This window comes from Palaemon carinicauda, chromosome 17 (genome assembly GCF_036898095.1).
Source record: "Palaemon carinicauda isolate YSFRI2023 chromosome 17, ASM3689809v2, whole genome shotgun sequence".
NCBI classification, from domain to species: domain Eukaryota; kingdom Metazoa; phylum Arthropoda; class Malacostraca; order Decapoda; family Palaemonidae; genus Palaemon; species Palaemon carinicauda.
The window spans coordinates 44,742,578-44,765,926 of NC_090741.1; the positions used below are offsets into that span (position 1 = coordinate 44,742,578).

The 23,349-nt window shown below is 40.9% G+C and overlaps 1 protein-coding gene across 1 annotated transcript in view; it reads left to right on the forward strand.

Moving 5' to 3' along the window:
- Positions 1-5,112: 5,112 nt before the first annotated feature.
- The window catches only part of LOC137656716 (uncharacterized), a 42,506-nt gene continuing 24,269 nt past the window's right edge, over positions 5,113-23,349 (forward strand). Inside the window, exon 1 of the mRNA XM_068390950.1 lies at positions 5,113-5,246. The gene's annotated coding sequence lies outside the window, so the exon portion shown is untranslated. The remainder of the gene's footprint in view (positions 5,247-23,349) is intronic.

The following is a 23,349-nucleotide window of genomic DNA, read 5'->3' on the forward strand; positions in this document are numbered from 1 at the left end:
TATTCTCATCATTTATTTATTTCCTTATTTCTTTTCCTCACTGGGCTATTTTTCCCTATTGGATCCCTTAGGCTTATAGCATCTTGCTTTTCCAACTAGGGTTGTAGCTTGGCTAATAATAATAATAATAATAATAATAATAATAATACACACGGAAAAAAACAGAAATAGGTGTACATATATTAAAATAGTTTTTCTTTTTTCTTGCTTAAGACCTACTCATGCCAGTAGAGCAGAGGGCTAAAAAGTGGATGGGTCTAAGGGCTGAAAAGAAAGCGCAAAGACCCTTTAGTAATGCTAATGCCTACAGTGCATTGCGTGAGGTGTACTGGTGACGGATTTGCCATCTGATTTCCAAGAAGTGTGTTATTCAGTTTTAGCTACGTTGCAACAGTTCAACAACATGAGGTTACCTGCTTATGTATTCTAAGCTGTTCAACTTTTTCTTGTTTCCTTTCCTCACTGGGCTATTTTCCCCTTTGGAGCCCCCTGGGCTTACAGCATCCTGCTTTTCCAAATAGGGTTGTAGCTTACCAACTAATGATAATAATAATAATAATAATAATATGAACCTTTTAGAGTATATTTTCTATATAGCCTACGACTCGTTTACATTCTGTATTAGTAACAGGAGAGGAGAGAGAGAGAGAGAGAGAGAGAGAGAGAGAGAGAGAGAGAGAGAGAGAGAGAGAGAGAGAGAGAGAGAATATCAGAATGCTCCCTAAAGATTGCAAACGAGCCAGGGGAAGGAAGGGAAGACGTTAGATTGACGAGCTAAGAAAATTTGCAGGTATAGACTGGCATAGAAAGACCATAAACAGACGGGAGTGGAATACATGTATGAGGCCTTTGTCCTGCAGTGGACTAGGAACGGCATATATATATATATATATATATATATATATATATATATATATATATATATATATATATATATATATATATATATATATATATACATATATATACATATATATATATATATATATATATATATATATATGTATATATTGTATGTGTGTCATTATTATAACATAAAAATCAAGAGCTAAAATAAATTTATCTCGGTAGTATGAATTTCATTCTATTTCTTAAGGCCAAAGAACTCACCTGCATTCTTGACCCACAGTGAAGAAAAAAAAATGAAGTAAAACATGACCAAGCACCGTTGAAAATACTGGTTTTTGTCAGTTTTTATACTTCACGTTCCTTTGGGGGCGTCTCTCTCTCTCTCTCTCTCTCTCTCTCTCTCTCTCTCTCTCTCTCTCTCTCTCTCTCTCTCTCTCTCTCTCTCTTTGACGCACAGCTGATTTATAAGCAAGAAGTTCGACTAAGCTGGAATTGATGATATGCTACGTGATAGAAAACGGCGCTATTTTTAATTAATGGGAAACTATTGAAGACTATATATTCCACCTTTTAGTCTTACTGTAATTCTGTTTCTGCTCATTTTTTTACCATTTTGATTTCCAACTTCTTTTAACCTTTACCTGACAGCAAAACTGCAGGCGTTTCCCTGAGCTGCACAAGGGTGCTGATTGGCCTCCCAGGCCCAAGGTCCGGTTCATATGGTCCAAATTTGATTAATGCAATTCAAGTAATTTCATGAAAAATTATCTAATAACGGAATTTTTATTTATTCTAGACATTGTTTAGGTTTTACTTTTTGGAATGTTGTTTCAGAGTTCATTCAATATTTCTTTTTCTATTTTCCACATTTTTTTTTCTACATTTCTATATTTATACAGGTTTTCCTCATCTTCTATTTCAAATAGAAGCAGGCTTTTAAGATTTTCTTTCTTTTCTGGGTGTGGTTTCAATAGTAAAACACTCATTTTCTAATGGTATTTTTTTTTGCAGTCAATTAATTTGTTTTATATTAATCTTCCTTTTTAAAATTTTTGATTTTGTATGCACTTGATTTATTGTCTTTTGTCCGTTTTCACCTTTATTTTTACATTTGTCTCTCCTGCCTCCCGCCTGCATCTTCGTTCATCTCTTAAAGATTTAAAGGCCTCTCATGAGTGGCAGAGCCAAGGGACAGTGACATTGCCCTATCGAGCTGGACAATGCCAGAGAGACTGACCATATATACACGATCAGCGCCCAAGCCCCCCTCTCCACCCAAGCTAGGACAAAGGAGGGCCAAGCAATGGCTTCTGATGACTCAGCAGATAGACCTATAGGCTCCCCAAACACGCCCCCCCCATCCTTATCTCACAAGGATGGTAAGGTTGCAGCGACCAAAGGAACTAACGAGTTTGCGCGGGACTCGAACCCCAGTCTGGCGTTCACCAGTAAGGGCACTGTTCATAAACTTTAGCTTCCCATCTATTACTTTTTGCGTCCATATAAAATTCCCGGTATCTTACCCCTCATCTCATTGATAACTGACATCTTAGTGACTACCATTATTACTATTATTACTAAGCTACAACCCTATTTGGAAAAGCAGGATGCTACAAGCCCAGGGGCTCCAACAAGGTTAAATAGCCCAGTGAGGAAAGGAAACAAGAAAAAATTTAATATTTTAAGAACAGTAAGGTACACTCGGCCGCACTATTCTATCTTATTTTTCTCCCTCTTGTTTAGTTAAAGTTTTTATAGTTTATATAGGAAATATTTATTTTAATGTTGTTACTGTTCTCAAGATATTTTATTTTTCCTTGTTTACCTTCCTCATTGGGATATTTTCCCTGTTGGAGCCCCTTGGGCTTATGGCATCCTGCTTTTCCAACTAGGGTTGTAGCTTCGCAAATAATAATTATAATCTTCTTTCCCATTGTTATCCTTAAATTAAGGGGTCGGTTGCCTGATGCGTCCTCTCCAATGCCTTCTATCAAAGGCATCCTCTTCTACTAAACCTCTTTTCTTCTATTTGGTTTATGCTGATGTTTAAATGCATTCTTCCGGGTGTTCGTAGGATTTTGATGTCTTTTACCATCATTATAGCTGCCGAAGGTTTAAAGGTTTAAGGGCCGCTCATGAATGACAGAGGCAAGGGGCAGTGACATTGCCCTATCGAGCTGGACAATGCCCTAGGACCTGACCATATATCATATGATCAGCGCCCAAGCCTCCTCTCCACCCAAGCTAGGACCAGGGAGGACCAAGCAATGGCTGCTGATGACTCAGCAGATATACCTTATAGGCTCCCCCAAACTCTCCATCCTTAGCTCACAAGGATGGTAAGGTTGCAGGCACTAAAGGAACTAACGAGCCTGAGTGGGACTCGAATCCCCGTCCAGCGATCATAAGCAAAGGCGTTACCAATCTTCATGCAAACATATGTCCACCTTATTTCAACAATAGAAATAAGCTATATCGTTGAGTGCTTCTCGAATATTATATATCTGTTCAGATGTCTCACTTATATCAATATATATATATATATATATATATATATATATATATATATATATATATATATATATATATATATATATATATATATGAGACACTGAAATCTTCACATTCCACAAACTACAAATAAACTGAAGCCCAGATGAAAATCAAATTTGTACAAACTCCCTGATGTAAATATAGATGTTTTTGTTGTTGTTCTTAAAGTTTTTTTTAGAAAGTTAACGTAGGCAACCACCACAGAAAATTAAGGACATCTAGTCAAGCCATCTTTAGCTCCTAGAGCAGTGGTTCCCAACCTGGGGGAAATTTCCCCCTGGGGGAAAATTTGAAGCTTCCAGGGGGGAAATAATTACACTACCTACTAACTAAAAAAAAGTATCAGGTGATAAAGCTAGCCCTGATATTGATACACTGGTGCACAAGAAGCAGCCTCAATCTTCTCACTAATTCAATTTTGAAGTAGAAGAATAAACAAAAGTCCTTTTATTTTTCTACTAGCCACTCTCCATATACTGATAAATAAATAGTTACAGAGTAAAATGGATAGTGAGCGGTTAGTAACAACTAACCTCATAGCTCTATGGTTATGCGGTTAGTTGTTACTAACCGCTCTCTATCCATTTTACTCTGTAACTATTTGTTTATCAGTATATTTGTATAATGGAAAAATAAATGAGTAAGTCGTCACAGTGTGTTTCAACTACTCTTTCCCTCATACACATGAAGGGGGAAATCTGGAGGGTTGCACTGGGTGCAGGGGGGAAATGACAGGGAAAAAGGTTGGGAACCACTGTTCTAGTACAGTTACTAGGCACTTTGCTGTATAACTTCCGTGTGAAATCCATATTCAGTTGCTTATGAAAATGTGCTATTTGGAGAATCCTGTTATTGTCTATGTTAACAAGAGTGCTAATATAAAAAGTTGTTGTAGGGTTATTGGGCTGAATAGAGAGAGAGAGAGAGAGAGAGAGAGAGAGAGAGAGAGAGAGAGAGAGAGAGAGAGAGAGAGAGAGAGAGAGAGAGAGAGCTATCTTTTAGTTAAAAAGCAGTTGGAGTGAAAATAACAGTTGGATAGTTTTCAACCTTTTTTTTTATTAAAACATTGCTTTTCTAACTAGGGTTGTAGCTTAGCAATTATTATTAATAATAATAATAATAATAATAATAATAATAATTATTATTATTATTATTATTATTATAAGTGCTAGTGTTGAAGTGCCATCTATGGACAAGAAGTTCGACTAATTCGTCCCTTGAATTTATGACATATTAGTGTTGTTCATGACATTTTAGTGTTGTTCATAAATAAATAAATATACCAAAACACCTCATTTCTAAAGAAGAGAAGTCCCTAACATTATCAGTGAACAAGAATGGGATCCAACACATCCCAAAGTTAAAAAAAAGGGGGCGTTATTAAAGCCGTGTCATTTTAGTGGCCGTAGTGGCTCTTCTCTGCCCTGCGGGACCTTGTCCATAGTGGCGAATAAACACTGCAGCAGTGGTGCCATGCGTACGATAATTATCTTACATGTACGATTATTTTAGGTCCAGTACTATGTACGATACATATCTTGGATATATACATATGTGTGTGTTTAATTAAACAGTTATACTAAAATATTTTGAAATAAGTCAATCATGTAACTCCTTAATAATTATGTTGAAAGTGTGTACGATAATTTGGGTTGAAAAACAGCAATTTAAGGCTCATGTACGATAATCCAGTGGAAATAATCTGGCAAATAAACACTGCAGTGAAGTGAAGTCTCATGACACCTGCCACTCCGAGTACAGTGCTGATGTACGTCCTGCTCGGTACTCTAATCCGGATTTCGCGTGGATTATTATATGGATTACTTGTGTTTTGTGTGAACAGTGTAAGTTTGTGTCGTGGATTTTCCGTAGAGATGATTTGACGTGTTTAATTCATGCTTTTTGTACTAGTAATTGCCAAAGAATTTCGTATAGGGGCAACGGATTTTTGCTGATGTGATTATTCGCAAAATATTTAAGCCTTTTGTGGGCTTTTATTTATTTTAAGCTTAGCCTTCTAAATATTTTATATCTAATGTTTAGTTATATAACATCATGAAAATGTAACCAGGGATTGTGTTATAGGAAATGTGTTCGATTGATTATTTGAAAAAAGAACTCCCTAGGCTAATTAGAATAACAATATTTAATCTCATTTTTTCCCTAAGCTACAGTAATTTAGCTTATTATTATAGAAATTGATTTTGTATATGCTTTAGATATCTAGTTATTTAAAGTGGTGTTTTACACCATGTCCCAACATACCTGGTTATTCGGAAACTTCGACTTGTGTGCTATCAGTGTTATATATCAAAACCTCGCTTTTCAGCCTAACCTCATTTGGGACACTATCCTTAAATATGGGGTTGAGATAGGAGGGGGGGGGGCCCCCTCCTATCTCATTTGAATTATGTATTCTTTTACATCGAATATCCTGGTAGTATTGAACGGTGCACGGGTAAAATTATCAGTAAATATTTACTAATTCTCGGAATAACGTAATTTCTTGTATTTTTCTATTTGCACAATTGTTATCTGCAGTCTACTTTATTCCTTAAAACTTTTAACAAAAATGCTCTATTGGTGTGTGAAAAATCAAGAGCTTTTGCATAACGACAGATAGGACATACCACGTGCATAGAACACGGCATAACTTAAACTTCCCCACCTAACCTAACGTACAAACCGTGTCCTTACTTACCTAATGGGAGACATTAACCCTCTAGATTGCCTTATTCTTAGCGATAGGGTTGAAAATAAGGGATTTATGGGGCATGGCCGTCATCATACATACACCCGAAAAATTATTTACTTCATTATACCTCCTTGATAATGGGGTTTTATTATATACTGTAAAAGCTCCCCACTATCAGTAATCCTGTTTTCTATGACGGGTTATGTTGATGATATTTAATTATAGAGAAACTAAAGGAATATGTACTAACCTAAGGTATAACCACTTAACCTGACATAAGTTATGTCCATGCTTACGTCTCCCACTCTCCTTACCTTTGCGCACTGATGTCGAGTTCCATCATTAAATGAAGCTCAAGTATATAATTTAACCCGTTTACCCCCAAAGGACGTACTGGTACGTTTCACAAAACTCATCCCTTTACCCCCATGGACGTACCAGTACGTCCTAGCAAAAAACTGCTATTTAAATTTTTTTTGCATGTTTTTAATAATTTTTTTTGAGAAACTTCAGGCATTTTTCAAGAGAATGAGACCAACCTGACCTCTCAATAACAAAAATTAAGGCTGTTAGAGCAATCAAAAAAATAATATACTGCAAAATGTGCTTGAAAAAAATTAACCCCTGGGGATTAAGGTTTGGAAATTTCCAAATAGCCTGTGGGTAAAAGGGTTAAAACACTGCGACTGAGTGTTTCCATAAAACGTTGCATGGAAGGAAGTCGATCAGAGAACAAGAAGGCCCAAACAAAAATACCAAGAGTCATATTAACGAGAAGTGGAATTGTAAATGTATTTCATATAACTAGCTATTGTAGAAAGAGCCTGATTTGTAAAATTAGAAACAAAAGAAACAAAAATGGTTTTAAAGAAATTTGTTTACTTGTATAGTACAGTATTTCAATATTTGAAAGAAATGTAATCAAGTATTCTTACCCGTAATGTAACATGAATGGAAATTTTTAACTAAAATATATTTCATAGAAAAAATGTGATTTGGAGTCTTGGTGATGTAACAATTCTTACTTTAAAAGGAACTTTGAGATTAAATCCAAAGGCCTTAATTAGGAATTGTCAACACATTTGAGTGATTTTCTTGCTAATCATATTACGGAGACTTTGTTTGAATTATGACAACTTGCCATTGGGGGACAAAAAGTATGTGATTGTATCAACATGAATGGTAAAATATCCAGAAAAAATTGCATACTTCATATTTTAAAGATAAGGTATAGAATAAAATAAAACCGCAAGCTTCTCCATTTGGAACTTGTAGTCGTTTAGTGTTTGTGAGCCTGGCAGTGTTCTTCGTGCCTAGTAGTGCTCAGGTGGATATAGATTGTTAGGTAGGAGTTGTGAAGATTCATTCACCGTGTTAGTTATGAAGGGATGGGAGTTCTGCTCTTCCTAGTATGATGTTACAAAGACTCAGTTCCTGCTTAAGCCTATCCCTTCTACAGACATATCACTTAAGAGATGCCTGAGGGTCTGGAGGGCCCCAGTTGTGCTACGGTGTAGAATTCAATATCCTTCGTACGAGTGTTACAACCTTCAGGACATGAAGGAAGCGTCCAGTTAGTGGTCCATCTAGTTCTGTGAGTCTGCTGATGATGGATGCACAGGAGGTCATTGCTGGCCTATGCCATTTTTAGGAAGAACTCTTGCATCTAGCTGTCAGAATCTGCCCGGATAACCTGTAACAGTAGTGTTCTTGGAACCAAAGATACTGTTTGAGATTTTCAGACCATCTTTACCTTAGTAATATTAGGATGTATTTCTTTCCTTGCGTCCCATGATGGCTGCGCTGTAGTTGCGGAACTCTCTCAGCTCAAGCATGGGACAAGTATGCATCTCATCTAAGGTAACACGTTTGCCATAAGTGAGTGTAAGGACAAGTGGAATGACTGGCCCTGCTACCATTTCTTGTTAAAAGGTACGATGCTGCCGTAAACATTACGTGTTGGTAGGACGAATGATACTGGTCAGTTATGCAATGGAGTGCCTTTCTAGCTGGCTATACTCTGCATAGAAGTAGTTTCTCTGTCCTTCATACAAGGGAGAGGATGGGTTGGTACTTTCCATTCACCCATTCACATTAGTCTTGATGTATGGTCCAACACTCGATGTTATCACCTTATTTCTATAACTTATGTTTTCTGCCCTGAAACTTGACAAGGAGTTTAAAGTTTTAATGTTTTGGTTTAATATATACACTAACAGCTAATAGAGGTGGCAATAGTCATAGCAGTTGGAATTAAAGCTGCAGTATTGGAATCTTAAAAATCTGATGAAGAAAACTGTTTGCTTGTGTAAGAGACTTGAGTGGCATAGATGGCTCTTTGAAATTTCATCCCTCAGTAACAGTTATATTGTTTAGAAAATTTTGTAGTCTCCTGAGTGTTCTTAAATCAAATACAGAAGAAGAATAAATGTAATTAAGGAGCATTAGGATTGCATAACTCAAAATGAGGGTTGTTATATAAACTAAAATTATTGTAAAGTCCCTGACTGCTGTCATTTAAGGGACCTAAATCCTGGACTATGGATAGTTTGAGAACACTGGTTCTAATAAATAACAGCTAAGAGGACCTCAGCAGCCCTTTCAAAATACAGTACTGTGTTCACCCAAACGGGAGGAGTCTAGGACATCAAACTTTGTTTTCGCTTTGCAATTCAACAAGGGAATTACAATATTTCATTACATAGGTATCTCAAGTGCTTAGTCTCGGCTTTTGAAATTTCCATACAAATAGAGCTACAGAAAGGCCAGTAAATAAAGCAGTTGTTTGCCAGTTTTTTATTTATTTATTTTTTTTTTATCTGTGATTTATGATGTTTATATGGTGTTTTGAATTGTTTAGGAAGAAGCTAACAGTTATGCTTGTTCAATAAACTAGGAGAGGGGTAAAATTGAATTATTCTAACTGCACAGGAAGAAATGTTACCTAGCAAGTGCTCCTGCACTTTTTATTCTCTTTATATGGTAAGGTATTCGATCGGGTCAGAAGTGCAAGTCACTGTTCCTGATATAAGCATCTTATTGACTGTGTAAAACGATTGAAAGAAAAGGATGATATTAGTCAAGAGCTGGGAGAAAGAGGGAGAGGCTACAAACCTGCTTCTTAAAGAGAAATAGTTTGTTGCAGGGTATTAACATATATTGTTAAAATTTTTCACGTTCTTTAGATGAAACTTAATGATTTTTGTTTTGTTTTAATTTTTGAGAGTTGACACTCAGAAAAGCCTAAATTTATTGGCTGTATCAGGAAAATGACATTAGCATATATTAACATTTTCACATTCTTTAGATGAAACTTAATGATTTTTGTTTTGTTTTAATTTTTGAGAGGTGACACTTAGAAAAGCCTAAATCTGTTGTTTGTATCAGGAAAATGACATTACTCTATTTAATGCATTGAGTAATAATAGATTTGCATTAAGAGTTTAGGGGAAACTAATATTAAATTTCCTTATATGTAGTGTCCAATTTGCTTTGAATTATGCCTCGTGCAATTTTTCAAGTGATTAAAGAGAAAAATCTCACTTTACTATAAATGAAAGGATAGATTAGGTATAACAGATTAGTCCCATATAACTACAGTTTACAGTACAGTACGATACTTAATTCCTATATACAGAACTGGTTTTTTGTATTGTATAAAGTGAATATTAATTGTTGTTTGTATACTTCATCCACTCTCGTAGTTCTGTTTGAAACAGCCGTATGTTGGGTCAACTAATATGTTAAGTCATTGTATAATTCTTGCAAAATGGCAAGTTTTATCTTTAATATTTTTTATCAACCATTAATTGACAGTCTTATCAGACTGATTTTTTATATAAACAACAAGTGAGAAATTTTTTAGGAAGAAAAACTAGATCCATGTTTTTATGGTCTTACTAATCATGTTTTTGTGAACCTGATCTCCATGAGGTGGGTGTACCACCTACAGTACACCTTGAGGATCTTGACAGCATTCCTTTGGCCTTGAATTTTTTTTTCCCCTTTAGTTTGATCCATTTCCCTTTAATCTATTCCAATCATAACTCTGACCATCCTTTACATTCAGATCTCCCTGGACAATTCTATCCTGTTCGTAATATTAGGCAGGCAGTTAATTCTAATAGCCAGGCCTTCTCCATCATGAGGCTCAATACTACGCAGTACTCTAGAAATTTTATTCCAGCTGTTACCAAGTTGTGGAATGATCTTCCTAATTGGGTAGTTGAATCAGTAGAACTTCAAAAGTTCAAAGTTGGAGCAAATGATTTTATGTTGTACAGGCTGACATGAGTCTTTTTATAGTTTATATATGACATATCTGTTTTTGAGGTTGTTAACAGTTTATATAGGACATATCTGTTTTGATGCTGTTACTGTTTTTAGAATGATTTATTGTTAATTTGTTCTCTTCATTTGTTTATTTCCTTATTTCCTTTCCTCACTGGGCTATTTTTCCCTGTTGGAGCCCCTGGGCTTATAGCATCTTGCTTTTCCAATTAGGGTTGTAGCTTGGATAGTAATAATAATAATAATAATAATTAATAATATTCAACCTCCTTAACCTTTTAAATTTTCACATTTGAAAAAGAAATCCTGAGGGCGTAGAAATGGGACTCGTCTCTAGAAATTCTGCCATCAATTGCCTTCACTGAGGTACTATATAGTCTATCTACCTATCTATTCAGGTGCCATGTCTTCGATGTGGGCTCTTGATTGCCTCCACCCAGTCCTGTCTAGCTCTGTATAAATTGTCCAGCTGTTACATTCTCATTTGCATTTTCTAGTATGCTTTCCAAAAACATTTTCCTTTGCCGGCCTCATGTTCTTCTCCTCTCTACCTTTCCCGTAAGGCACAGAAGTTTGATCTTTTCTCTTATTATATTCCCCAGAAATTCTATCTCCTTCCTCCTTAAAACTTTTAGAAGTGATATCTCCTGATTCACTCTTCTCTATACCTCCTCATTTGTTACTCTCTCAGTCCATGGGATCTTCAACATTCTTCTGTAAAACCATAATGCTTATATTATGCTGTACAATAATTAGAAAGGCAGCTTGAAAGTACATAATTGAATTGTACTTTTTGTGCAAAAACGTTGAAATTGCTGTGTTGATACTGGAGACATTATCTTACTACTGCTTCTGTAATTTTTTTGTCTGAGTTACCTTGGATTTTTCTTTCCTTTATTTAGCTTTAAAGTGTATTTGTTCTTTATTCTTTAGTAGTGTAGTGTTTTTAGATTTCTATGAAATCTAGATGAATTAATTTTATAGCTATGTTCCCATAAAACCAAACTCTACAGTACTGTAATGTTAAGTAAAAGAAAATATTGCAACCTTCGTATCTTCTAGATCTCATCCTGAAGTCTATGATCTCATTATGGATGAACAGTGCCTTTTAAAACTTAAGCAAACTGATCTGGCAACAGCTGGTTATCAGAATTAAATCTTGACATGTTATGAATTTAATCAGAAGTCTCTCTGAATATCATGTCATTGAATGTGGCTTGTGTGGGTTATGTTTATTCTCTGCAAATAATTTTCCTTGTGCAACACTTTGACAACTTCACATTTTAATGAATTAGGCGTACAGTCAGTCTAGAGCTATGGCAAGAGTTATAGCTGGGTTCCTTTATGGAAAGTTTTACTGTATATTAACCCTTTTACCCCCGGGGTATTTGGAAATTTCCAACCCTTAACCCCCAGGGGGTTATTTTTTTCCCAGCACATTTTGCAGTATATTTTTTTTAAATTGCTCTAACAGCCTTATTTTCAATATTAAACTTACCCGATAATCATGTAGCTGTCAACTCCGTTGCCCGACAGAATTCTACGGAAGGGATACGCCAGCGATCGCTATACAAGAGGGGGGTGTACTCACAAGCGCCACCTGTGACCAGGTACTGCAGTACTTCTTGTTGACACCACTTCAATTTTTCCTCTGTCGTGCTTCCGGCAAGACGTTCATGGATACGCTTATAATTTTGGAGTCTTGTTCACGGTTTTTGGTGAAGTATTGCTCTAAGATTTCAGCTTTCGCTATTCAGGAAGTTTTATTATTAGCTTAGCTAGCTTTTGGAATTAATTTGATTAATTATGGTGACGAAGAGAGTATGAACTCTCTTTCACCTTTAAATGGCCGACACTTCCCTTAGACGGAAGTGTTGGTGTCTAAGAGAGTATAGACTCTCTTTCTTAATTTTGCTTAACAAAAGTTATAGATTTATTTTATATCTCTCCGCCTTTTATAGGCCTCTTCGATTAACTTCCTTTTTTTATAAACTTATTAAAATTAATTTTTATATTAGTTTATATTCGACCTTTCCTAATAGTAGGCGGTCTTTTCTTGTACCGAAGTTAATTAACATTGAGCCCGTCATTTCGGTTTTACCTGTTAACATATTATGCTATTTTAATGTTTTTGAAAGAATTTCTTTGATAGTCTCGTACTGTTTTCAAAGTTGAACTAACGTTTTGTTTTGTCTCTGCAGTTGTTGACGTTCAGAACGTTCAACTTGCGCTCTATCGTTACGATAGAGAGAGAATTTTCACGGTGTCACGTTGCAGTAAGAGTAACCGTTTCTAACGTTTTGTTCATTCTTTCTTAGCTTAATGGTTTTTATTCTAATAAAGGAACTTTTTATTTGGGAAATATTTCAGTTTTTTTCCTTTAACAATAATATGTTTTAATGATATATATGATTGGGCTCTTCTCACAGGTTCTAAGTCAAGAGAGAGAGAGAGAGAGAGAGAGATAGAGACGGAGGGAGAGAGAGCTGGATAAACGTTTCGTTCAAGCGAGTAACGTTGTTATCGTTTTTGCTCTTCTCCCTAGTCTCTTTAGGGGAAGAAGGTAAACGTTTCTTGAGTTTATTCTTGTTCTCAGGCTTTATGCGGTGAGAGATTTTAAACGTAGTTTATTTGATCTAGTGTTTAGTCTCTTTCCAGCCACTGTATTATTTATCTTTCATTAGATTTTTCTGTTACATTGTAATTCTGTTTTCGCAATTACTAACTTTTAAGGAAGGATAGAATTGCGTGTTTCAGGTACAAACCACTTAAAGTTTCGAGTTCAGTGAAATAAGTGCAAACAGAAATTCAAAAGTGATAAGTGATTAGCGTAAAGTGTGTCAGTGTTGTGCGTGAGGGTACTTCTGTGCGTGCCAGTCGTCCTCCCAGTCCGGGACCTCTTGCAAGCTCCCAAGCCCAGGGGAGAAGCAATGTCGAAAGGCAAAAGGGTTCGGCAGGCCTTGATCGGCGCACAGAAGTATCCTCGGTGGTTGCGGGCGTGTCTTACAGAGACCGTCACTCCCACCCGCAGACGATTGAGCCCTTTTTTTTGCTCGTCTGCAGAAGAAATTTCGGGGAGAAAACGCTGGACTCAGGTCTCAAGACCTCTTAAACGTAAAGTCCAGACCTCTAGAGTTCAACAACCCGGATGCAGTCATTGAGTTAGCTCTGACTCTCCGCAGTCATCAGGTGACTGCACACCTCCTAAGAGAGGTAAGGCGATGCCTCAACAGACCTCATCTTCTATTAAGGCTTTGCCTCAACAGACCTTATCGTCTGTTGATCCCAAGACGACTTTGCTGCAGTCCATGCAGTCGCAGCTTGCGGTCTTAATGCGTGAGTTTCAGGCTGAGAAGGTTACACCTCCTCCTGCGATCGCTCCGCCTCACCGCAGTCCAGTCTGCCAGGCGTACGATGTTGAGGTTCCTCAGGATACCTTACCGCGTACTGAGTTGCCAGTTACCAGCGGTGTGCAGCAACCTCCGCCTTCCTTAAGGCAACCTCAGCAATGGGAGCAGGAATCTTATACCTTACTTCCTCCGCTTTCGCTTGCGGTTCCACCAGCGAGGCAACAATCTCTTGAGGTACGACAACCTCTTCCATCCATGAGGCAGCCACCTCAGCACTCGCTGCAGCAGCCTCAACCCTCCTCAAGGCGAGAGCCTCAACTCCTTAGGCTAGCACCTCAGGAACCTCAACTCGCGAGACAAGATCTGCGTTCTGCGCAGCCGCTACCTCAACTCTCGCAGCTCACACCTCAGGAACCTCAACTCGTTCCTCAGGAACCTGCTACTGCGCATCCGCAACCCTTACAGCAAGCGCAACTCTTGAGGCAGCAACCTCATGCTATGAGTCAGCCACCTCAACGCATGCATCTGCCACTTTCTCCTCAACTTGAGCCTCTTCCCATTCAACTTGGAAATAACAAATGACAATAATAACACCTCATTACTTTCATAACTTGCATTTGTAATCATATAAATGTATGCCTACACAATCATTATGATAATGGAGGTTATTTGTATTACTTAATATAAAAATATATATGTATTCCTTGCAATATATTTTTAACAAAATCACAAAATATGGCAAAAATATCTTCAAAACAAAAATGAATCATGAGTTATGAATGTAAGGTAAATATTATGTTGATATTAAAACCCCATGCAAGCATGCATGAAGTAGTGCAGTGTTGCCAACAGGGCGAGTTTCCCTTTCCTGAGGTGAAGTAGATTAGTACATTTAGTGCAGCTTAATTCTACGATTATCATGCCGGCTATCAAATTCATCAACAAAACAGTCTAAATCAATTCCCTCGGCACGTGCACTTTCAATGGACAGTAATGCGATATTACTCACTCTAGCACTGGTCATGGAATTTCTGAGAAATGTTACACGCCATGCAACACGCTCTGCTTACCTTACAGCATGCTCTACATACAGCATGCTCTGCATACAGCATGCTCTGCATACAGCATGCTCTGCATACAACATGCTCTGCATACCTTACCGCATGCTTCTCAGTCACACATCTTTGGTTGTTGCCAACTCACTAGACTGTCAAGCAGTTTCATAACGTTGCCTTCTAGTCTGCTGCTTTTGCACCAGTGAAACCCTCACTGAGAGAACTTAGCTTTTCTCGGATATGGTCCCTGTAGATGAGAAAGTGCTTTTCTCCCTCCTTCTGATATTCCCTTGAGGACTCTGTCATTTGGAGAGGAGCCTTTAGCTGCGTAGCCTCCTATGGACTTTTATTTAAGCATAACATGCTTCCAGGGAAGGTAATGGTTCCACTTCAGTTGCTAATACCGTCTGTTACCACACCTGCTCCCATAGACCTTGAGCTGTGTTGCAAGACATGCAGTCCAAGCTTAGTCCTTGTTAGAGGATTTTTTGTTTACGGAGTCAGTGTGTCACTGGGAAGACGTTCAACAACCAGCAGAAGTGACTTGTTGTGACGCAGTGCGGCAACCTCAGCAACCCGATAAGGAGTTGTCTGTACGACCCAGACAGTCTAGACAGCTTCGGGTTGTCACTGTACTTCCTTGCTTCCCCATGGTTGACAGTTCACAGACTGTGCAGCAGTACCATGATCTTGTGTCCGGCTCCGTCAGACAACTGGCTTTTAAGAGCTCCCACAAGTCGTCGCTGTCTGGAGATTCTCAGATGGACTATGGATCTGACCAAGGAACTGGGCCTCCTGGTCAATTTTGAGGAGTCTCAGCTCGTCCCATCCCAGACCATTGTCTCCCTGGGTATGGATCTTCAGAGTCGAGCTTTTCGGGCTTTTCCGTCGGCCCCAAGGATCTTCCAAGCCCTAGAATGCATCCAGAGCATGCTGAGAAGGAACCGATGCTCAGTCAGGTAGTGGATGAGTCTAACAGGGACACTTTCATCGCTGGCCCTGTTCATCGTGTTAGGGAGACTCCACCTCCCCCCCCCTTCAGTATCATCTAGCTGCTCACTGGATAAAGGACATGACGCTAGAGACGGTCTCAGTTCCTGTTTCCGAAGAGAGGAGGTCTTCTCTCGCGTGGTGTAAGAACAGCTTTCTTCTCAAGGAAGTCTACCTTTGGCTGTTCAGAAACCCGACCGCCGTCTCCTCTCGGACGCATCAGACACGGGCTGGGGTGCGACTTTGGACGGACAAGAATGCTCGGGAACATGGAATCAGGAGCAAAGGACACTTCACATCAATTGCAAGGAGTTGTTGGCGGTTATTCTGGCCTTGATAAACTTCAAGTCCCTCCAGCTTAACAAAGTGGTGGAGGTGGACTCTGACAACACCACAGCCCTGGCTTACATCTTCAAGCAGGGAGGGACTCTTTCGTGGAAGTTGTTCTAGATCGCAAGGGACCTCCTCATCTGGTCTAAAGATCGAAAGCTCACGCTGGTAACGAGGTTCATTCAGGGCGGTATGAATGTCATGGCAGATCACCTCAGCCGGAAGGGTCAGGTCATCCCCACAGAGTGGACCCTTCACAAGAATGTTTGCAGCAGACTTTGGGCCCTGGGGGGTCAGCCAACCATAGATCTGTTCGCTACCTCGATAACCTAGAGACTCCTGTTGTATTGTTCTCCGATTCCAGACCCAGCAGCAGTTCACGTGGATGCTTTTCTGCTGGATTGGTTCCATCTCGACCTGTATGCATTCCCGCCGTTCAAGATTGTCAACAGGGTACTTCAGAAGTTCTCCTCTCGCAAAGGGACACGGCTGACGTTGGTTGGCTCCGCTCTGGCCCGCGAGAGAATGGTTCTTAGAGGTACTGCAATGGCTGGTCGACATTCCCAGGACTCTTCCTCTAGGAGTGAACCTTCTACGTCTACCTCACGTAAAGAAGGTACACCCAATCCTCCACGCTCTTCGTCTGACTGCCTTCAGACTTTCGAAAGACTCTCAAGAGCTAGGGGCTTTTCGAAGGAGGCAGCCAGAGCGATTGCCAAAGCAAGGAGAACATCCACTCTCAGAATCTATCAGTCTCAAGGGGAAGTCTTCCGTAGCTGGTACAAGACCAATGCAGTTTCCTCAACCAGTACCACTGTAACCCAGATTGCTGACTTCCTGTTATATCTAAGGAAAGTAAGATCCCTTTCAGCTCCTACGATCAAGGGTTACAGAAGTATGTTGGCAGCGGTTTTCCGCCACAGAGGCTTGGATCTTTCCACCAACAAAGATCTACAGGACCTCCCTAGGTCTTTTGAGACCTCAAAGGAACGTCGGTTGTCCACTCCAGGCTGGAATCTAGACGTGGTCCTAAGGTTCCTTATGTCATCAAGATTTGAACCTCTCCAATCAGCCTCTTTTTAGGACCTCACATTAAAAACTCTTTTCCTCGTGTGCTTGACAACAGCTAAAAGAGTAAGTGAGATCCACGCCTTCAGCAGGATCATTGTTTTCACATCTGAAACGGCTACATGTTCCTTGCAGCTCGGTTTTTGCTAAACGAGCTTCCTTCACGTCCTTGGCCTAAGTCGTTCGAGATCCCAAGCCTGTCCAACTTGGTGGGGAATGAACTGGAGAGAGTACTTTGCCCAGTTAGAGCTCTTAGGTACTATCTAAAAAGGTCTTAACCTTTACGAGGACAATCAGAAGCCTTATGGTGTGCTATCAAGAAACCTTCTTTTCCAAGTTCTAAGAACTCAGTTTCTTACTATTCAGGCTTCTGATTAGGGAAGCACATTCTCATCTGAAGGAAGAAGACCTTGCTTTGCTGAAGGTAAGGACACATGAAGTGGGAGCTGTGGCTACTTCAGTGGCCTTCAAACAGAGCCATTCTCTGCAGAGTGTTATGGATGCAACCTATTGGAGAAGCAAGTCAGTGTTCGCATCATTCTATCTCAAAGATGTCCAGTCTCTTTACGAGTACTGCTACACCCTGGGACCATTCGTAGCAACGAATGCAGTAGTAGGCGAGGGCTCAGCCACTACATTCCCATAATCCCATAACCTTTTAACCTTTCTCTTGAATACTTTTTATGGGTTGTACGGTCGGCTAAGAAGCCTTCCACATCCTTGTTGATTTGGCGAGTGGTCAATTCTTTCTTGAGAAGCGCCGAGGTTAAAGGTTGTGATGAGGTCCTTTAGTATGGGTTGCAGCCCTTTATACTTCAGCACCTTAGAGTTGTTCAGCCTCCTAAGAGGAACGCTGCGCTCAGTAAGGAAGACGAACTTATTTAAGGCAGAGTAATGGCTCAAGTCGACTTCCTTACCAGGTACTTGTAATTTCATTGTTATTTTGAATAACTGATAATATGAAATACGGGATACTTAGCTTCTTGATATACATGTACACTGGTTTTCACCCACCTCCCTGGGTGTGAATCAGCTACATGATTATCGGGTAAGTTTAATATTGAAAAATGTTATTTTCATTAGTAAAATAAATTTTTGAATATACTTACCCGATAATCATGATTTAATTGACCCACCCTTCCTCCCCATAGAACCAGTGGACCGAGGAAAAATTGAAGTGGTGTCAACAAGAAGTACTAGAGTACCTGGCCACAGGTAGCGCTTGTGAGTACACCCCCCTCTTGTATAGCGATCGCTGGCGTATCCCTTCCGTAGAATTCTGTTGGGCAACGGAGTTGACAGCTACATGATTATCGGGTAAGTATATTCAAAAATTTATTTTACTAATGAAAATAACATATTTTGGTCATAGAGAGGTCAGGTTGGTCTCATTCTCTTGGAAAATGCCTGAATTTTCAATATTAAACTTACCCGATAATCATGTAGCTGTCAACTCTGTTGCCCGACAGAATTCTATGGAGGGATACGCCAGCTATCACAATACTAGAAGGGGGTGTTCTTACCAGCGCCACCTGTGGCCAGGTACTCAAGTACTTCTTGTTGACACCTCCTCAATTATTCCTCTGTCGTGCTTCTGACAAGACGTTCTGGGATACGCTTATGTTCTTGGAGTATTTTCACGACTTTGGTGAAGTATTTCTCTTTGATTTCGGCTGTCGCGTTACTGGAAACTTCTATTTTAGCTTAGTTAGCTTTTGGAATTAATTTGATTATTTTTGGTGACGAAGAGAGTATGAACTCTCGTTCACCTTTCAATGGCCGACCCTTCCCTTAGACGGAAGTGTTGGTGTCTAAGAGAGTATAGACTCTCTTTCTTAATTTTGCTTAACAAAAGTTATAGATTTATTTTATATCTCTCCGCCTCTTATAGGCCTCTTCGATTAACTTCCTTTTATTATAAACTTATTAAAATTAATTTTTATATTTGTTTATATTCGACCTTCCTAATAGTAGGCGGTCTTTTCTTGGTACCGAAGTTAATTATCGTGAGCCCGTCATTTCGGTTTTACCTGTTAACATATTATGCTATTTTAAGGTCTTTGAAAGAATTTCTTTGATAGTCTCGTACTTTTTCAAAGTTGAACTAACGTTTTGTTTGTCTCGGCAGTTGTTGACGTTCAGAACGTTTCAACTTGCACTCTATCGTTACGATAGAGAAAGAATGTTCACGGTTTCACATTGCAGTAAAGAGTAACCGTTTCTAGCGTTTTGTTCATTCTTTCTTAACTTAATGGTTTTGATCCTAATAAGGAACTTTTCTTTTTGGGAAATATTTCAGTTTTTTCCTTTAACAATAATATGTTTTATCGATATATATGATTGGGCTCTTCTCTCAGGTTCTAAGTCAAGAGAGAGAGAGAGAGAGAGAGAGAGAGAGAGATAGAGACAGAGAGAGAAAGAGGATAAACGTTTCCCTCAAGCCTGCCAGGCGTACGAGTAACGTCGTTATCGTTTTGCTCTTCTCCCTAGTCTCTTTAGGGGAAGAAACTAAACGTTTCTAGAGTGATCTAGTGTTTAGTCTCTTTCCAGCCACTGAATTTTCTTTCATTAGATTTTTCTGTTACATTGTAATTCTGTTTTCGCAATTACTAACTTTTGAGAAGGATAGAATTGCGTGTTTCAGGTACAAACCACTTAAAGTTTCGAGTTCAGTGATATAAGTGCAAACAGAAATCAAAGTGATAAGTGATTAGCGCAAATTATGTCAGTGTTATGCGTGAGGGTACTTTTGTGCGCGCCAGTCGTCCTCCCAGTCCGGGACCTCTTGCAAGCTCCCAAGCCCAGGGGAGAAGCAATGTCGAAGGGCATAAGGGTTCGGCAGGCCTTGATCGGCGCACAGAAGTATCCTCGGTGGTTGTGGGCGTGTCTTACCGAGACCGTCACTCCCACCCGCAGACGATTGAGCCCTTATTTTGCTCGTCTGCAGAAGAGATTTAGAGGAGAAAATAAAGGCAGAGTTACGCTGGTCTCAGGTCTCAAGACCTCTTAAACGTAAAGTCCAGACCTATGCCAGACGTACGAAGTAAAGTTCAACAACCCGGATGCAGTCATTGGGGTAGCTCTGTCTCTCCTCAGTCATCAGTTTGTCGGGCTGAGAGTGCGCCTACACTCCCCCCCCCCTATGCTCGCTCCGCCTGATCGCAGTACCACCTGCCAGGCGTACGATGTTGTGGATTCTACTATAGTCCATGCAAGCACAGCTTTCGGACCTGATGCGTGAGTGTCGTGCTGAGAGTGTTGCACCTCCTCCTCCTCCTGCACCGGTGGTGCACCAACCGCCTGCACCCGTTCAGCCTGTGCTGCACCCGCCTGCACCGGTGGTGCACCAACCGGCTGCACCCGTTCAGCCTGTGCTGCACCCGCCTGCACTCGCTGCACCCAGTCGCAGCACCATCTGCCAGGCGTACGATGTTGTAGACTCTACTACAGTCCATGCAAGCACAGCTTTCGGACTTGTTGTGTGAGTGTCGGGCTGAGAGTGTTGCACCTCCCCTGCACCCGTTCAGCCTGTGCTCAACCCGCCTGCACTCGCTGCACCCAGTCGCAGCACCATCTGCCAGGCGTACGATGTTGTAGACTCTACTACAGTCCATGCAAGCACAGCTTTCGGACCTGTTGTGTGAGTGTCGGGCTGAGAGAGTTGCACCTCCCCTGCACCCTTTCAGCCTGTGCTCAACCCACCTGCACTCGCTGCACCCAGTCGCAGCACCATCTGCCAGGCGTACGATGTTGAACCTCTTTCTGTGTTCGCTGTTCCCAGTGTTGTTCAGCCTCAGCCTTCTTTAAGGCAACCTTCGGTTTGGGATCAGGAGGATTACCCCACTCTTCCTCCTCCTCCCCTGGCTGCTCCACCGGTGGTGCAACTCTCGGTGGAGGTACAACCTCTTCCACCTGTGAGTCAGTCTCCTCAGCTGCTGCACCGAGCTCAACCCGTGCACCCTGATCCTGCACCTCAGACACCTCTGCTTGCGGGAACTTTACCTTGTTCTGCGCAACCTCGGTCTCTTCACGCTCCACTCATACCACAGGAACAGGAACTTTCTGCACCTTCCACTGTTGTTGTTCCAGCTCGTTCTGACTCTGCTGTTCAGCATACCTTACCTCCATTTTCTAACCATGGCAAAAATATGAATCATGAGTTATGAATGTAAGGTAAACATTATGTTGATTTTTAAACCCCATGCAAGCATGCATAAAGCACTCTAGCACTGGTCATGGAATTTCTGAGAAATGTTAAACGCCATGCACACGCTCTGCTTTCCTTACAGCAGGCTCTGCTTACAGCAGGCTCTGCTTACTACATGCTCAGCATTCAGCATGCTCTGCATTCAGCATGCTCTGCATTCAGCATGCTCTGCATACAACATGCTCTGCATACAGCATGCTCTGCTTTCAGCATGCTATGCATACAACATGCTCTACATACAGCATGCTCTGCATACAACATGCTCTACATACAGCATGCTCTGCATACAGCATACTCTGCATTCATCATGCTCTGCATACCTTACCGCATGCTTCTCAACATATCTTGGGTTGTTGCCAACTCACTAGACTGTCAAGCAGTTTCATAACGTTGCCTTCTAGTCTGCTGCTTTTGCACCAGTGAACCCTCACTCAGAGAACTTAGCTTTTCTAGGATAAGGTCCCTGTAGATGAGAAAGTTCTTTTCTCCCTCCTTCTGATATTCCCTTGAGGACTCTGTCATTTGGAGGGAGCCTTTAGCTGCATAACCTCTTATGGACTTTTATTTAAGCATAACATGCTTACAGGGAAGGTAATGGTTCCACTTCAGCCGCTAATCCCGTCTGTTACCACACCTGCTCCCATAGACCTTGAGCTGTGTTGCATGACATGCAGTCCAAGCTTAGTCCTTGTTAGAGGATTTTTGTTTACGGAGTCAATGTGTCACGGGGAAGACGTTCAACAACCAACAGAAGGGACTTGTTGTGACGCAGTGCGGCAACCTCAGCAACCCGTTAAGGAGTTGTCTGTACGACCCAGATAGTCTAGACAGATTCGGGTTGTCACTGTACTTCCTCGCTTGCCCATGATTGTCAGTTTACAGACTGTGCAGCAGTATCATGATCTTGTGTCCGGCTCCGTCAGACGACTGGCTTTTAAGAGCTCCCACAAGTCGTCGCTGTCTGGAGATTTTCAAATGGACTATGGATCTGACCAAGGAACTGGGCCTCCTGGTCAATTTTGAGGAGTCTCAGCTCGTTCCATCCCAGACCATTGTTTCCTTGGGTATGGATCTTCAGAGTCGAGCTTTTTGGACTTGTCCGTCGGCCCCAAGGATCTTCCAAGCCCTAGAATGCATCCAGAGCATGCTGAGAAGGAACCGATGCTTAGTCAGGCAGGGGATGAGTCTAACAGGGACACTTTCATCGCTGGCCCTGTTCATCGAGTTAGGGAGACTCCACCTCCGCCCCCTTCAGTATCATCTAGCTGCTCACTGGATAAAGGACATGACGCTAGAGACGGGCTCAGTTCCTGTTTCCGAAGAGATGAGGTCTACTCTAACGTGGTGGAAGAACAGCATTCTTCTCAAGGAAGGTCTACCTTTGGCTGTTCAGACCCCCGACCACCGTCTCTTCTCGGACGCATCGGACACGGGCTGGGGTGCGACACTGGACGGACAGGAATGCTCGGGAACATGGAATCAGGAGCAAAGGACACTTCACATCTATTGCAAGGAGTTGTTGGCAGTTCATCTGGCCTTGATAAACTTCAAGTCCCTCCAGCTTACAAGGTGGTGGAGGTGAACTCCGACTACACCACAGCCTTGGCTTACATCTCCAAGCAAAGAGGGACTCATTCGAGGAAGTTGTTCAAGATCGCAAGGGACCTCCTCATTTGGTCAAAGATCGAAAGCTCACGCTGGTAACGAGGCTCATTCAGGGCGATATGAATGTCATGGCAGATCGCCTCAGCCGTAAGGGTCAGGTCTTCCCCACAGAGTGGACCCTTCACAAGAATGTTTGCAGCAGACTTTGGGCCCTGTGGGGTCTGCCAACCATAGTTCTATTCGCTACCTCGATGACCAAGAAGCTCCTCTTGTATTGTTCTCCGATTCCAGACCCAACAGCAGTTCGCGTGGATGCCTTTCTGCTGGATTGGTCCCATCTCAACCTGTATGCATTCC